This window comes from Desmodus rotundus, chromosome 9 (assembly GCF_022682495.2).
Source record: "Desmodus rotundus isolate HL8 chromosome 9, HLdesRot8A.1, whole genome shotgun sequence".
Taxonomy (NCBI): domain Eukaryota; kingdom Metazoa; phylum Chordata; class Mammalia; order Chiroptera; family Phyllostomidae; genus Desmodus; species Desmodus rotundus.
The window spans coordinates 104088417-104104310 of NC_071395.1; the positions used below are offsets into that span (position 1 = coordinate 104088417).

At 51.9% G+C, this 15894-nt stretch overlaps 2 pseudogenes; both read left to right on the forward strand.

Annotated features, from left to right (window-relative positions):
• The first annotated feature begins 727 nt into the window (after positions 1-727).
• Positions 728-10044, forward strand: LOC112316469 (small ribosomal subunit protein eS1-like; annotated as a pseudogene).
• Positions 10045-11936: 1892 nt separating this feature from the next.
• On the forward strand, positions 11937-13020 carry LOC112316468 (large ribosomal subunit protein eL18 pseudogene; annotated as a pseudogene).
• The last annotated feature ends 2874 nt before the right edge of the window (positions 13021-15894 follow it).

Sequence of the window (15894 nt, forward strand, 5' to 3'; positions counted from 1 at the left end):
GAAGGGAAAATTAGCCACCTCTTCCTTTAGCTATCCTTTCTGTTTACTTTTTACACAATTTGTATTGGGAAGTTCTCACTCAGGTCTATCCTTCCAGACATCATGATTTAATGAAAGCTGACCAGAGTCAGATTGTCCAAAACATAAAATGAGATTTTAGCTAACTACCTTCACCTCTCAGGGCCTGTAATTCTTCATCTTTAAAATGGGATCGATAACAGTGATAATAGTGCATCTCACAGGAAAGAAGCGTTTAACTCACAGCCTGGAGCAAGGGAGGTGCTGCAGGAATATTTTGGAACAGCCCCTCAGCCTTCCAACCGAAGCCCCTTTATCCTGGGAACGCAGGGCTGTGCTCACCTCAGCCAGTCTGGTCTGCCTTGCGCGCTAGACTGTGAACTCCCGTTGGCAGGACCTTGTTCATTTTTTAATCACGCCCGTTCTCCTCCCCCATTGTCTAGCCCGCTCGTAGGTTCGATCTACATTTGACAAACAAGTGAGGATATCAGTCGGACCCCCAAGACCCGAGAGGCGCAGAGCCTGACCCCCACCATCAACCCTTCTGGGCACGACCTTTTCCCCCTGGGGTACTGGAGGCGGCGGCTGCGAGGAAAGGGTGCTCTGCCGCTTTAAGATTCCTCTCGGGCGTCCCGGTTGCCAAGGCGCGGTTGCCAGGGGCCTGCGAGTAGAGTCGGGCCTCCGCGCACCGGCTCGGTGCTTCCGCCACTGCACCCGCCGCGGTCGCCGCGGCCCGGCCGCGCCGGGCTCCGCTCCTCCGAACCGTCTGGCGGACTTGGCACCGGCCCCGACTCTTCGGTGCCCCCGCGGTGCGTGGCAGGCTGCGGCTTCATTATCCTGATTGATTCCTCCTGCTCCCCGACACCGTGGGGGCCCCGGCCAAGGAAGGGGGGCAGAGGCGGCATCTGCGGGCCCGTTTCCGGGCCCTCTCCCCCCGCCGCTCCTGGGGCTACCGGCCCGTCGGGGCTCTGCCGCTGGCGGCAGGGCGGGTGGGGGGGAGCAGCCTGGCCTTTGCCCCCCCCCCCGCCCCCGCCCCAACCTCCAACCCCAAGTGGCAGGGAGGGCGCCAAGAAGGATCGGAGCTGTCTGGGGCTTGGTGTTGGGCACCAAGGTGCCAGCCGTGGGCCATGAATGCTGCGTGTTTCTGCAAAGGTTTTGGGCCTTCCCCAGGGTGATATGGAGGGTTTGGGGTACAGAGGGAGCATAGTGATGGACTGAGAACTTCGGAAGAAGTTCTTGGCCAAAGGTGACATCTTCAAGAAGCACTGATCACGGGGTGGGGGGGGGCAGGGGTCAAGGCCGGATGGCACATGTCTCATCACATGCCTCCCAGATCGCCTTAAGTATATTTCTCAGGGGAAGCGGGTCCAGGGTCTGCCAAAACCAAACAGGACACAGCAAGGATTTGAGCTTAAAGGAAGGCCAGAGGCCTCTGTGATTCAGAGAACCTGTCCCCAGATCTAGCAGGGGGTGGTCTGGTCACGAAATCGTGCCCCCCCCCCACCCCACCAAGGAAACCAAGTACTGAGCATCTAGGGGCCAGACTTGACAGTCTTCCTAGTTCTGTCACTTGGTTTCTGACCTGGGCAGGTCACTTTACCATTCTCAGCCTTTGGTTTATTCATCTGTAAAATGGGGTTAAGACCTCTCTGACAGTTGTCAATATGTTGATGGCAGGGTCCTACCTAAGTTATCTGGCAAGGAGAAAGGGAGGTGAGAAGCAGGCATCCATCTCTGCTGCTGTGTTGGAGAGACCCCTCCTCTCTCCTTGAAGGAGGTAAGTCTCCATATGCTTAAATCCCTTTAAGTAGGAGATGACGTGGAACCTGCCAGCCAGAGCAGCTTCCTTGTCAGGGCAGAGGGACAAAAGTGCTCTCCACTTCATTGGCATGGCATGGATTTAATTTCTCAGTTCACATGGGGTTCTCCACCACTCCTGTCATTCTTCTGTCTCCTTGGGGCCCCTCTTTCTACAAGTTCTGACAGTCTCCCTCTAGTGTCTCAGCCCTGTTCTGTTCAAGGGCCAGACCTGGGAAATTTCTCACACAGGCTTTGCCCCCTTGGCTAACTCCAATCTTTAGCTCCTGTCAGTCCTCGGAAAGAGGGAGCTAGTGGAGAATTTGAGGCCAGCTTTTCCAGACCTATGGCAATCGTGTTTGTGAACATGATCTGGACCACTCAGGCAACTAAGTGTCTCTAGGTCTGTTTCCTCATCTGTGAGTTCATTAATTTATATTTCCAACCCATATTTCCTAGATGACCACACTGGGGCAGCATGGTGCACCCAGCAGGTGGGAACAGCAGAAACAACAAAGTGGGTGGGAAAAACTGCGCTCTGAAGCCACTGATCTTGGGGGCGGTGGGAGGGGGGAGAAATAGACACACATGTCAGTCTCTGCAGTACAAGGTTTTTTGCTGCAGGAAGACCTTCCAGATTCTAGAACATTCCACGATGTTATGATGCTTCCCCCCTCTTTCCTGAACACAGCCGGCTCTTGTCCTGGACACTTCAGCCAGAGGCTAATTGCTTTCCTAGGGGGGAAAAAAGATGATAAAATTTGAGTCTAGAGCTTTTGTTCATTTCATTTGGTTGGAATGGTCTATTTTTATAACAATTGTGCATTCCTTTTATATTCAAGGTAAAGACACAATAAAAACATTGCCAGATTGGGGTAAAAAAATATCAAGGAGGAATTTTTTACTCTGGTGACCCAAAGCAGGTCAGCATATGTATCTAGCATGTCACGCCCTTGATTAATGTGGCCCCCGTGAGCAGCTTCCTCAGTCTACCCACTGGCCTGGCTGCCCGGCCACCCCTGGCTGGCCTGCTCCATCGTCAGCACCTATAGGCCTGGGCTCCACTTCCTATTAATGCGAACCATATGGGACCTCGCTGTGGCGTCTCTAGGCAGAAGAGGGAGCCACAGCCGCCTAGTGGCTGCCAGGGAGGCTGGCAGGAAGGGGCATCTCCACCAGGCGTCTCCTGGGAAACAGTGAGCTCCCCAGAGAAGGGACATTTGGAAATAAAATTCCTGCCACTCTGTGTTTGTACGTGTGTTGGGCGGGAGAGGGAGCGAAGAAACCTCCCCAGCCCCCTCTGTTCTCTCTCTTTAGGGAAAGCCTCTCTCGGCAGCTCTTTTCACTTCCTCCCAAAACTCCAGCCCCCTCCCCAGAAACAGCATAGGCTCTGCTGGGTCTGGGTGACTTCACTCAGATTTATGGTGCAGGTGCAGAAGAGCTCTGGGCTGAGAGTCAGCACCTATGTCCTTGGCTGCCCTGCCTCACCCTGTGTCCCTGGTCAACATACCTGCTTTCTGGGTTCTGGGTTCCTCCTCTGTAACTGAGGGTACTGGGTGAGCTTTCCCCATTATTCTTAGCACAGTGGGGCTCCTCCACAAGACCCAAGAATACAGTGGGGGCACTTCAGGTTGTTTCCTGCACTTGGAACAGATATCTGATAGAGTGAATGATTCCTTGTGTGTCTTGACTGGTCACTTAAACCGGCCTGGGCCCTTCACCTACACATTCACTCAGGTATCTGTGGGTGCTTATGGAGGGTAAAGTCTGCATTTAAAGGGCCCTGCCCTGGCAGATGTGGCTCAGTGGATTGAGTGCCAGCCTGCAAACCGAGGGGTCGCTGATTAGATTCCCAGTTAGGGCACATGCCTAGATTGTGGCCAGGTGTGTGTGGGGGGCGTGCAGGAGGCAACCACACATTGATGTTTCTCTCCCTCTCTCCCTCCCTTCCCCTCTCTCTAAAAATAAAGAAAAATCTTTTTAAAGAAAGGGTCCAGAGACTGCCCAGATTTCCATTAAAGAAGCACCTTAGCAACCCCTCCATGCTGTCCTGTGCCCGATGCCAGCTATTTGCCACATTCCTTCCATGACGAACCCCCTTCACATGAAACTGAAGGGTCCTGGAAACTTCTCTTCACATTAGACCCAAAGCCAACTTAAGGGACAAGCCATTGTGTCTCCTGGGGAAGAGGTGGGGGGGTGGGGTCCCTGCTTCCTCCCCTCACACCCACCTGGTTCTCCTGGCTCTCCCTTGCTCTTAAGGGACCAAGCTCCCACTCCCACCTAATCTACCTTTCTCTAGAAAATATGGGCTGCGTGAGTGAAAGCAACTGGCTCTCTCCCAGCTGGAGTGTCCCTCCTCCTGACCTCACTTCCTAGAGCTCCCCTTCCTCAAGAGACCCCACCTTCCAGGCAGAGTGGGGTTTGCTGAGAGAGCTCTCCATGGAGGAGACAACCCCCACAAGTTTTGGAGGAGATATAGGAACTCCAGGAAGGAAGGGGATCGCTGCAGAAACCCAGGAAGCCCAGGCCTCCTTCAGGTGCCCTTTCAGGAGGAGACATTGGCCAGCCCGCATGGCCTGATTTGACTGTGGCTTCTCAGCCCTAGGTCTGCCCTGGGGGAGGGGCCAGGAGGTTGGTGCCAGGAGAGAAAAAGGTGAAGCAGGAAGCAAGAGCAGAGAGAAGCAGCAGAATTGGGGAGGGGAGTGACTGTGACCTTTATTGGGCACCTACTGTGTGCCAGGCTGTAGGCCCTGTCCCAGTTTTGCCTGGATTACCTCATCCAGTGTTCACCCCAGCCGGTGCCAGGTTATCTATCCTGCTCTGACAGAGAAGGAAACTGAGACTCAGAGGTGTTATGTAACTTGCCCAAGGTCACACAGCTTGTCAGGAGTGGAAGCCAGGATCCCAGCCCAGGTCTGTCTGCCTCCAGTGGGTTCTCTCTGTTGTCAGAAAGTCTTCCTCCTGGAAAAGCAGGTCTGGGGTTGGGGTTTTCAGTCGGCTCATCAGGCTCCCCAGAGGCAAATCTATTGTCATCTGCCCTCTGCCTCCTCACCCATCTGCCAGGCAAGTCGCAGGTGAGCCCCCTTCCAAGGCTCCTGCCCCAGCCCCAGGTGCTGTCCCGGCTTTGCTGGGCTCCCTGCCTCTCCCTGGTGCCCCCAAGGTGGCTCTGAGGTCACCCCATACCCTGATGCCTTCAATTCTGCATTTCCAGACTGCAGAATGCAAAGGAAAAAGCAGGGAGAGAGAGGAGGTCACTTGAAGGTTGGAAGCAGGGGCTCCAATCTTGGGCAGAAGATTGGGGGTCCTGGTTATCTCCTCCAATTCAAATGAACCCTTTCCCTAACTCCCACCCCGTGCCCCCAGAGACATCCAGAGCTTTGCTTAGTTAATGAAATACAGAAAAAGGAATCGGGGTGGGGGTGGCTGGAGAGCTCTGGAAAGCGAGGGAGAGAGGAAAAGTTGGGTCTCTTCCAAAGAGTTAATGTTCCACAGTATGATCGATTAGGTGTCAGATGTAATTTCAAACCAATACAAGATGAATGGCATAATTTTCCCTCTCTCATTTTAGACAGAATTAAGAATCCATTAGCTAACACAAATTTTTGGCAAGTTTAATAGGATCTCAAATCTACATTCAGAGGAAACGCTCCCCAAAGCATGTTCAAGCTTTTACTCCTTGGGCCCCTGGCCTCCAACGTCCTCCCAACCTCACAAGCCCACTGTTGTCTGTCCCCCACATGCAGCCCCCTCTCCCTTCCCCTGGTCCCCCTATTGCTCCTCCTCGACCGGGCCCAAGATTAACTGGCCTGACCCCACTCACAAAGGCTGGGGCCTGCCCACCATTGTCTTCCAGTGTCAAAGGGTGGGGAGGGGGGGGGGGGAGGGGCGGAGGGGCTGGCAGTGGGCCCAGGAAAGCGGGGGAGGTTGCTGAATTGGCCCCAGGCTCCAGACAAACCCTAGGGAGAGGGGTGAATTGATTGGGGCTTTGGGGCTGTTTGAGTCTCAGCTAGTCCTCAGTTTCACCCCCAGAATAGTTCTTGTTCTTAGACAAAGCATTACCTAGTTCATAAGGGGGACTCAAACGCCCTTCTTCCTCTTACATTTACATACGTTAACACAGTAAGCCTGAGAGAGGGGAAGAAGGGCCATAGATCCATGTTATGGATGAGAAAAATCGAGGCTCAGCAGGGGTTGGCTGGAGTCAGCTGGGTCCCACAGTGGACCTTGGCTCTGCTACTTGCTTGCTTCCTGGGGCCCTAAGGCATTCACCTCCAGGTCTCAGTTTTCTCATCTGTAAAATGGGAAGAACATTAGTACCAGCTTATAGGGATTATACTAAGGGGCAAATGAGAAAACTCTGGAAAAAGGAGAAGCATGACTGTCCTGCCAGGCCAAATGTCCACTCTGCACCAGCCTTGTGAATCAGCTTCATCCCCTACCCTCCAGGCTCACAGCCTGTTGGGAGAGACAAACACTCAAGCTGAGCCCTGCCCCGGGGGGAAAAGAAGTGAGAGTAGTAAATACGGCAGCTTACCCTTATTGGGCACTTACTCTGTGCCGAGTGTGGGAGCGAATTTTTTGCATAGAGTAAATCATTTACTCCTCACACCCTTGTCAGACAGATACTGCTATTTTCACCCCACTTCCACATCAGGAAACTGAGGCACAGACAGATGAAGTGTGTTGCCTGAGGTTACCTGGCTAGGTATGGAGTGGCAGAGTTAGAATTCCAACCCAGGAAGCCTGGGCCTATGGCTTTTAACCTGATGCTAAGCAGAGGGAAAGGCTGCGACGGTGGAACACCAGGATGTGATCGACCCTGCTCTGGGATCTGGGAAGGCTTTGCCACGGACAGAGGCTTGAATAAGGTCTTAACGGATGAGTTTACCAGGTGGGCAAGGAGGGAAGGAGCATTCTAGGCAGTGAGAACAGCATGTGCAAAGGCACCAAAAGAAGTCTCAGTATAAGGGATGGATGCACTGCACCGACCAGATCACGGGGTTAACAAGGCTGGGCGGGCGGGCCAGGGGCTTCATTCTCCCAATCCTGCTCTGAAAATGGGGAAGTCTAACTCCTATAGACAGCCTTGTCTGCCCCGCTCAGGGGAAGGTAGTGAGTGCTCTGGGGGGAAAGTTCATGATGAGGTGATTTAGATTGGGGGGTGGGGGTTGCCCTCTTAAGCAGGAGGTTCGGGTAGGCCTCGTTGGGAAGGGCAGCATTTGAGCTAAGAACGGCAGGGGTGAAGAAATTGGCAGTGTGGCTATCAGGGAGCAGCCACTAAACAGGCTGTAAGGTAGGCCTGGTCCAGGAGAGCAGCAGCAGGCGGGGTCTCAGTGGGAGTGGAGGGGGAACAGACAGGGCCCCATAGGCCTCTGTACACACTTTAGTTTCCTCGGGGCGTAAAATGGGGAGCCCTGGCCAAATTTCCGGTGGAGGGAAAGCACGATCGGACAGATGTTTCAAAGGCTCACTGTAGCTCCTATAGGAAGACTGGACTGGGGCTGGGGGAGGGGAGCGCGGAAGAGTCAAGGGAAGGAGCAGGGAGATCAGGTGGTTGCTGAATCTAGCTGAGTCTCAACTTTCTCATCTGTCAAATGGGAATGAAAATGTGTCCCAGGAGATATCCAAGAAAAGATTTGTGTGTATCTCCCAGCCTTTAGCAGATGAGGTTCAATGAAGTCTTGTTGAATGAAAAAAATGAATGGCTGTCATTCCATGTCCCACTTACATACAAAACTCGCACCCCTAAGCCCCAAAACAGCTCTTTGCGGGCTTCTAGAAACCAAGAAACCTGGATTCTCGTTTTGATTAGCCACTCTTTTTCATCAGTAAAGTGAGGATAATCATACCTATTCCCCAAGATAATTGTAAAGATTAAATAAAATCACGTGTCTAATCCTGCACCCCCAACTGGAAGCTACTAGCCACATGTGGGTATTTAAATTTAAATTAATTAAAATAAAATAAAATTTAAAAGCCATTTCCTCAGTTACAGCCACATTTCAAATGCTTAATAACCTCATATTGGCTAATGACTACCACATTGGACAGAACAGAAATAGAACATTTCTATCATTGCAGAAAGTTTTGCCTGGCGGTGCTGATCTAAATCACTCAACTCTGAGCCTGGCCCAAGTTGTATGCACAGTAAGTGAACACCATCATTCTGGGAGGACTTAGGTAGTAAGACTGAGTTTTCTTCTAATGGTCTGCCACAGAGCATCCATGGGCTGTTCTCCAGGGTTGAGGGTGAAAACTGAGAGTGGGGAAGAGTCAGGGGCTGGGCAGGGCAGGCCAGAAGGAGAGAAGAAGGGACAAGTGTACAGGTTAGGGAGGGACAAGTGTACGGGTGAGGACTGCACAGGGGGTAGAGATGAGTGGAATGTGTGTCTAGGGCAGGAAAGAGAAGAAGACCAAGTGGGAAGAGAGAGAGAGAGGAATCCAGGCACCCAGGAGCTGGACCCTAGGGTGCGTCTTCATTGCATGCCTCTAGAGAATGGGTGCCACTTTTGAAATCCTTGACGTCAATGTCTTTATTACTGAGTTTGTTCATTCGTTTATTCATGTAATATTTGTTTACAACAAATATGACGAATGAACAGGATGTACCTGGTCCTGTCCTAGGCACTGGAAGTGCTATTATAAGTAAAGTCCCACCCACAGGAAGCTCATATGACCATGGGGGTAGGGAAGTAGACAACGAACATAACGAATGGGTAACATGCGCAGCATGGTAGATAATGATAGATGCTGAAGAGAAAAATAAAGCGAAGAAGGAGAGGAGAGGAGGTGCAGTTTGGGATGGGGCACCCAGGAGAAGCTTCTCAGACTTAGGTGATATTTTATTTTGGTTGCCTAGTGATGAGGGGGCATGGGGGGAATGGAGAATGACTGCTGATGGGTACAGGTTTCTTTTTGGGGTGGTGGAATGTTCAAAATTGATTGTGGTATTGGTCACATAGCTTTGAATATACTAAAAAAACCCCATTAAATTGTACACTTTAAATGATTGAATTAAATCTTTTAAAAAATTTATTTATTGAATTTATTAACCTTTGGTTAATAAAACTATATAGGTTTCAGGGGTACTATTCTATAATACATCATCTACACATTGTATTGTGTGTTCAGAATTACATCTTTTTTTTATGCTCACTTGAGGACATTTTTTTTCATTGTTTTTAGAGAGAGAGGTAGAGAAACAGCGATGTGACAGAGACACATCCATCTGTTGTGTCTCGCATGCGCCCGTACGGGGGACAGAACCCTCAACCGAGGCATGGGCCCTGATCAGAAATCGAACCCGCGACCTTTCAGATTATGAGACGATGCTCTAACCAACCGAGCCACACTGGCCAGGGCCAGAATTGTATCTTAATAAAGCTGTTATTTTGCCTTTTGGCTCTCTGAGCAGAATCATGGTGGTGGGCAAGAACAAGCACCTTAAGAAAGGTGGTGAAAAGGGAGCCAAGAAGAAAATAGTGGGTCCATTTTCGAAGACGGATTGGTGTGGTACGAAAGCACCAGCTATGTTCAATATGAGAAATATTGGGAAAACACCAGTCACGTGACCTCCAAGGGCCAAAATCACATCTGATGGTCTCGAGGGTCACGTTTTTGAAGTGAACCTAGCTGGCCTGCATTTAGAAAACTCAAGCTGATTACTGGGGATGGTCAGGGCAAAAGCCGCCTGACTTATTTCCATGGCGTGGATCTTACCCAGGACAAAATGTGCTCCGTGGTGAAAAACTGGCAGACCATGGCTGAAGCTCATATTGATGTCAAGACTACCGATGGTTATTTGCTTCGTCTACTCTGTGTTGGTTTTACTAAAAAACAACAATCGGATTCGGAATACCTCCTATGCTCAGCACCAACAGGTCCGTCAAATCGAGAAGAACATGATGGACAGCACTTGAAAGAAGTGGTCAGGCCCTGACTGGTGTGGATCCGTTGGCTGGGCGTTGTCCTTACAAAGTGAAAGGTCAGGGCACAGGTCTGGGCGGCAGGTTCGTCCTGGGGTCAGGGTGAGTATGAGAGGCAACTGATGGATGTTTCTCTCTCACATCGATGTTTCTCTCCCTCTCTTTGTCCCTCCCTTCCCCTCTCTTTGTAAATAAATAAATAAAATGCAAAAAAAGAAAGAAGTAGTCAATAGATTGATCCTAGATAGCATTGGAAACAACATAGAAAAGGCTTGCCAATCTGTTTATCTGCTCCATGGTGTCTTCGTTAGAAAAGTCGAAACGCTGAAGAAGCCCGAGTTTGAATGGGGAGTACTCACAGAACTTCACGGTGAAGGTCGCAGCTCTGGAAAAGCTACTGGGAAGGAGGCAGGTGCTCAAGTTGAATGAGCTGATGGATGCAAACCCCCCAGTCCAAGAATCTATTTAAAATTCAGACATTTAATGGTGGCAAATAAAAAATCCTATGTGTGATGTTAATAATAATAATAATAGAGTTGTTATTTTTAAAAATCACTCTGGCTGCTGCACCAAAAATAGACTGAAGGGGACCAAAGACAGAACCTGTGGTCATCCAGGAGAGAGTCCTGGCAGCTAGGACCCGGGTGGTAGTAGCGGGCTGATGAGAGGTGCTCAGATTCTGGATTTATTTTGAAGGCAGAGCAGACAAATTTGCTTCTGAATCAGGTGTGGGTTGTTAAAGAGCATGGTCAAGGATGACTCCAGAGTTTGGGGCTTAGGAAACCAGAAGAGTTGAGGAACTGGAGTCCTGGGAAGGGAGAGGGGCTGGCCTGAAGGCCGCAGTCACCAAGGGCAGCGCTGGGACTCTGAAGAGAGAAAATATTATTAGTTAGGTTCTAGCACATTGGCCTTTTGATTTGATTTCTAACCCTGCCATATTGCAGACTTCTCACAGCATCAGTTCCCTCAGCCTGTCTTCAGGGAGCTGGGAAGACTGATTGGGACAGACCTGACTCATTGAAGGTGCTGGGAAAACATTTGTTCCTCCTCTTTCTCCTTCCTTCATGACCTTCCACCTGAGACAGCTCTGAGCCAGGAGCCCAGGAGAGGGGAACACTGACACCCTGGGCCAGACGGAGTGCTGGGCTGGGGTCCGGGCATTGCTCCCAGCTGTCTTGAGTCCCGCAGTGGAGAGAGAAGACAGGGAACACGCTAAGCCCCTGAGCCTGAGCTGTGGGCAGCCTGGGTCCTGTGCCCCTGCCTCCTGGGGGCAGGGGGACTGGTGCCTACGCATTTGGGGTTGGCAGAGGAAGATCTCTGAGTCAGTTCTCCCCAGACCACTGGGAGATTCTAGGAAGTCTTTAATTACCGCCTCAGAGTGGATGCTAGGTTAATTCGATGATTCGAAAGGTATGTTTTTCAATTACATTTAACGGAAAGATTTATAGTCAAGTAAAATATAATTAGTAGGCTGCCGGCAGACAGGCCTCCTGAGAGAAAGAAACAGAGATGAGACAGACCCCTAATGGAGCAGGTTGTAGCCCAGGCTACGGACCCGCTCACTGTCCCCCTCCCCACCTGAAAGATGTCAAAGCACTCATCAACTCAGTCATTCAAACGCACTGACTAAGTACCTGCTCCATGCAGAGCACAGCGTTTTCCATGGGGACAGAACAAACACGGTGCTCCCTACCTTCCGAGGGCTTACAGGCCAGCAGGGGAGGCAGCGAATAACAAGTCAACAGCTAAGTAAAGAGCTGCAAAGGGACTAACAAGCTGAACTAGAGGATAACCGGAAGCCATCTCTGGATAGAGGCATCCAAAGAGGTTTATTGTCGGGGTGAGGGCACAAACTGAGAACTGAGGGATGAAAAGGGTTCATCCAAGACCAGAATGGGGAGGAGGTGTGGGAGTTGTCTGGGCCGAGAAAGCAGCCCAGTCCCTGGGATGGAGAGGTGGTCTTAGTGTTTGCGGATTGGAAGGAAAGGCCAGTGAGGCTGGGGCCCGGAGAGGGAGAGGCAGAAAATGACACTGGGGAGGGAGGCAGGGACCAGACCCAGCTGGGGAGGAGTATGGATTTTAATCTGTGTGCCAAGGAAGCCAGGGCAGAGTTTACGCGGGAAGTGAAAGGCACGGCTTGTTTTTTTATTTTTATTTTTTGATACAGCTTATATTTTTAAAAGCTTACCCTAGATGCTGGGGGAGAATGAGTCAGAGGGGGGCAAGGTGGGAGGTCAGAGCAGAGACTCAGACAGGAGGTGATGTGACCTGGATCAGGAGGGGAAGTGTTGAGAAAGGAGAGAGGAACCTGGACGTGGGGCACGCACTGGAGAGACAATCAGTGGTCTTGGGACAGAGTCAATATGGAGAGTGAGAGACGGGGAGAACTCCAGGCAGATGCCCACGTTTTCGGCTCGAGCAACTAACTTGGTGACACCATCTATTGACATGGGGAAGCCAAGAGAAGAAACAGGAGGGGAGACATGTGGATAAAGTGTTCAGACTTACGCCCCACCCAGACCTGGTGGAGCAGGAGGCGCCATCGTGGGAGTTGACATCCGCCACAGCAAAGACCAAACGTTTCCGACCAACGAGCCTAGGAGCCAGGACGGCTACCTATTATTGGTCAAGCTGTACAGGTTTCTAGCCAGATGAACCCACTCCACCTTCAAGCAAGTGGTGCTGAAGAGGTTGTTCGTTCATGAGTCCCACCAATGGGCCGCCTCTGTCCCTTTCCTGGATGTTCTGGAAGAGGAAGCTTCCTGGGCAGGAGGGCAAAGCCGCCACAGCTGTAGGGACTGCAACCAATGAACATGACCTGCACGAGCAGGAGGTGCCTAAGCTGAAAGAGTGTGCGCTTGGTGTGAGCAGCTGCCCCCGCGGCATCCTCAAGGCCAGGGGCAAAGATCCTCACCTTCCACCAGCTGGTCCTGAGCTCCTCCAAGGCTGGTGGCACTATCCTACTTTCTGGTCCTTGAAAGGGCCCAGAGGTGTGCAGGCATTTTGGCAAGGTCCCCAGCAGAAGCGCTCACAACCACACCAAACCCTATGTAAGCTCCAAGGGCTGGAAGTTCAAGCCATGGCTACAAAAACCAACCCCAGAGCCTACCTTGTTGTTAACAAATTTTTGCTCTGGCTGGTGTGACTCTGTGGCGTGAGTACCGGACTGTGAACCAGAAGGTCACCCCTCGGATTCCTGGTCGGGGCACATGCCTGGGTTGTGGGCTAGGTGGTGAGAGGCAACCAATTGATGTTTCGCTCCTCCTCTTTCTCCCTGCCTTCCCCTCTCTCTAAAAATAAATAAATACAATCTTTTAAAAAAAATTTGGGTGTTGAAAAACATTTGAGTTCACACTTGGAATGGAGACCCTCTAGAGGGTTCCCTGGCCCTGAAGGATGGAGATCGGCATGCCCCACCACAAGAGGGTGCTCTCTCACCACCCACTCTTGCTTCCCAGTTTGTCCTTCAGCTTGTTTACTGTCTAACTTCCATTCTTCCTGCTGCACTGGGGAGCCCTTGCCTCTTGAGTTTGGAGAGAGAATGCTGTCATTCTCGGCCTAAATCCTGTCACTGCCTAAATCCCTGAAATTCTGCCACAGCATTCACACTGTACTCATGTTCCCTGAGCACCCGCCCTGGGTCACATAATGCGCTGGAAACGTTGGCTACAGTTATCTCATCTAATCCTGCTAACCGCTCTTTCCAGAGCATTAACATAACAATGCTAATAGTGACCACTCATGACAGCTCTCTTCAGCTAGCCACTTTACAGAAATGGTCATATTTAAGTCTCACTGAGGAATAACCTGCCCGGGGTCACAGAGCCAATTAGTATGGAGACTGGGGTGAGAAATCTAGGTTTCTGCAGCACACAAGACTCTCTGAGGGGGGGAGGGCCCCACAGGGTGACGAAGGGAACAGCCATTGGATGTCTTTCCAGCCCCTCACTCAGTCTTTCCCAGATGAAGCACAGAGGCAGCATTCTGTCCCTGGACGTCCCTGGGTGCTGAGGGCAGGCACTCCTGATGAGAGCCCCAGGGCCTGCACGGTGCTGGGGAGACCTGCCCACTTGCTGTGGGGGGGGGGGACAGTTGTCATAGAAGCTACCAGTCCCTTAGACTGGTTGCCTGGTACCCCAGGAAGGAAGTGCCCACCAATGAAGTGAGTGAAGGATCCTGTTCTGTGAGACAAAGGGGTGATTCTTGCCTCCCCCACCCTCTGAGGATGGCTTAGGTGTTTGTGTATGTGTGTGTGCGCATCTGTGCAGGAACCGGTGTGCAAAAGGTGGTGTGCAAACCAGAACAGGCCTGTCCCCCGTGCATTTCCCTGAGGATATGTGTGTGTGTGAGGTGATGGTTATGTGGCTGTCTGGGCCCTCACAAAGGCAAGAAGCTTGTGCATGTCTTCCTGCGTGTGCCTGTGAGCAGGGCTCACACAGGATGGAAGGGGCCTGGCCCCAGAGTGGAGTTCTGAGCTCAGCTCCTCACCTCTCCTTGCCTGTCTCCAGCTCCCCGCACCCCCCCTCCACCTCTCCCCGTGCCGGGCAGAATGCCCTCAGCCTGTGCCGGCTGGCACACATGCCACATGGTGCCTGGCGCGTCTGGGCAAGGATGACGCCCCCAGGCCCGGCTGGGATACTAAGCCACCCGCTGCCTCCCCCACCTCCAGAACGGAGCGTCCTCATCCTGTCCCCTTTCTCAGCCAGGGACACAGGGAGCAGGCAGGGACACAGCACAGACAGATACACACAGATGCAACTGGAGACGCCCACAGGCTGTGCCCCGGAGAGACACAGAGACAGGCGATCTCACAGGCTCTGCTACACTCACACACACACACACACACACACACACACACACACACACACACACAGAAGCCTGAGGGCAGTCACTGCTTGCACAGATCCCAGCAGTAGACCTTAGGTTCCCACCCCACCAGCGTGCCTGTTCGTGGTGCTGAACCAGACCCCATCCTCCTTCCAGAAGGCTGAGACCTGGGATGGGTGGTAGACAAGAAAGAAGGAAGGAAGGAGAGAGAAGGGAGGGAGGGAGAAATCCACAGATACAGGATGGGGGAAGAGACAGAGAGAAGAGATGCCAAGGGCAACTAAGGAATGTTTGAACAATAGGAGGTGAGGATGGGAGGTAATCTCAGCCCCCCATCCTTGCCAAAGAGCGGGATCAAGCTCAAGGATTTGTCCATCTTTGCTCTTCAGGGCCAAAAATGGAAAGAGTTTGTATGGAGCCATGGCAGGTGAGGGTCCTGGGTGTGTGGTGCTTGGTGGCCTGCAGTTGTCCCTTCTCAGGTGCCTCCTTGTCCTGGAGGACCCTAAAATAGTAGGGGAAGGAGATAGACACCAGGCAAGTCCTATCATGACCTGCAAGCAGCTCCCCATCTGATGTCTCATCCCGGTTTGTGTGGGACGAGTGCACAGCGGTGCTGGTCGGGATCTGTTCTGGGGATAGCAGGGATTTGACGGCTGCTTAGCGCTTATCCACAAGATTAGATGGTGGGTTCCTGTCTCCCTCTCTTGAGAGGAAAACTTCCCTCAGGCGGGGTTGCCTCATAGGAATAGCCGTCCCGCCATTAGCCTGCTAGTTGTGAAATTTATGAAACATGAGTAATACCCACTTTCCTGATGGGGGTGGGTTCCCCAAAGGGCTTATCACATAATGTGGCAAGCGGGGATAAAGGGAAAGATGAGGGAGAGCAAAAAGAGAAAAGGGGAGGAGAAAGAGTTATGAAGATGGATGAAAGAAGGAAGGGAAGAGGAAAGAATCTGGAGAAAGAGGAAGGAGGGAGTGGACATGCAGATGGCAGCAGCAAGAGAGGGCGTGAGGGCCCCGAGAGACTACAACGTCCAGAGAAAGGGCAGGAGACATATGCCAGGTGGAGCAAATTGCTCCCTTGATCCTTTTAGGGGCCCAGATTACACTGGAAGTCCGGCCTGGCCCTTCAGCTGTTCACAATAACATCCTCCATCCAGAACTTTGGGCAGAGAGACTCTATGGGCCAGCAGCTGCCCTAGCAAAGAAGGGGGGCGTCAGATGTAGTCAAGTCTGTGTCTGTGGGTTCCTCATGGGTGAGATGGAGAGAATGGCTGCCTTTTGGGGGTTTCCACCTCTTTGAATATTGGCAAGGGCAGGACGA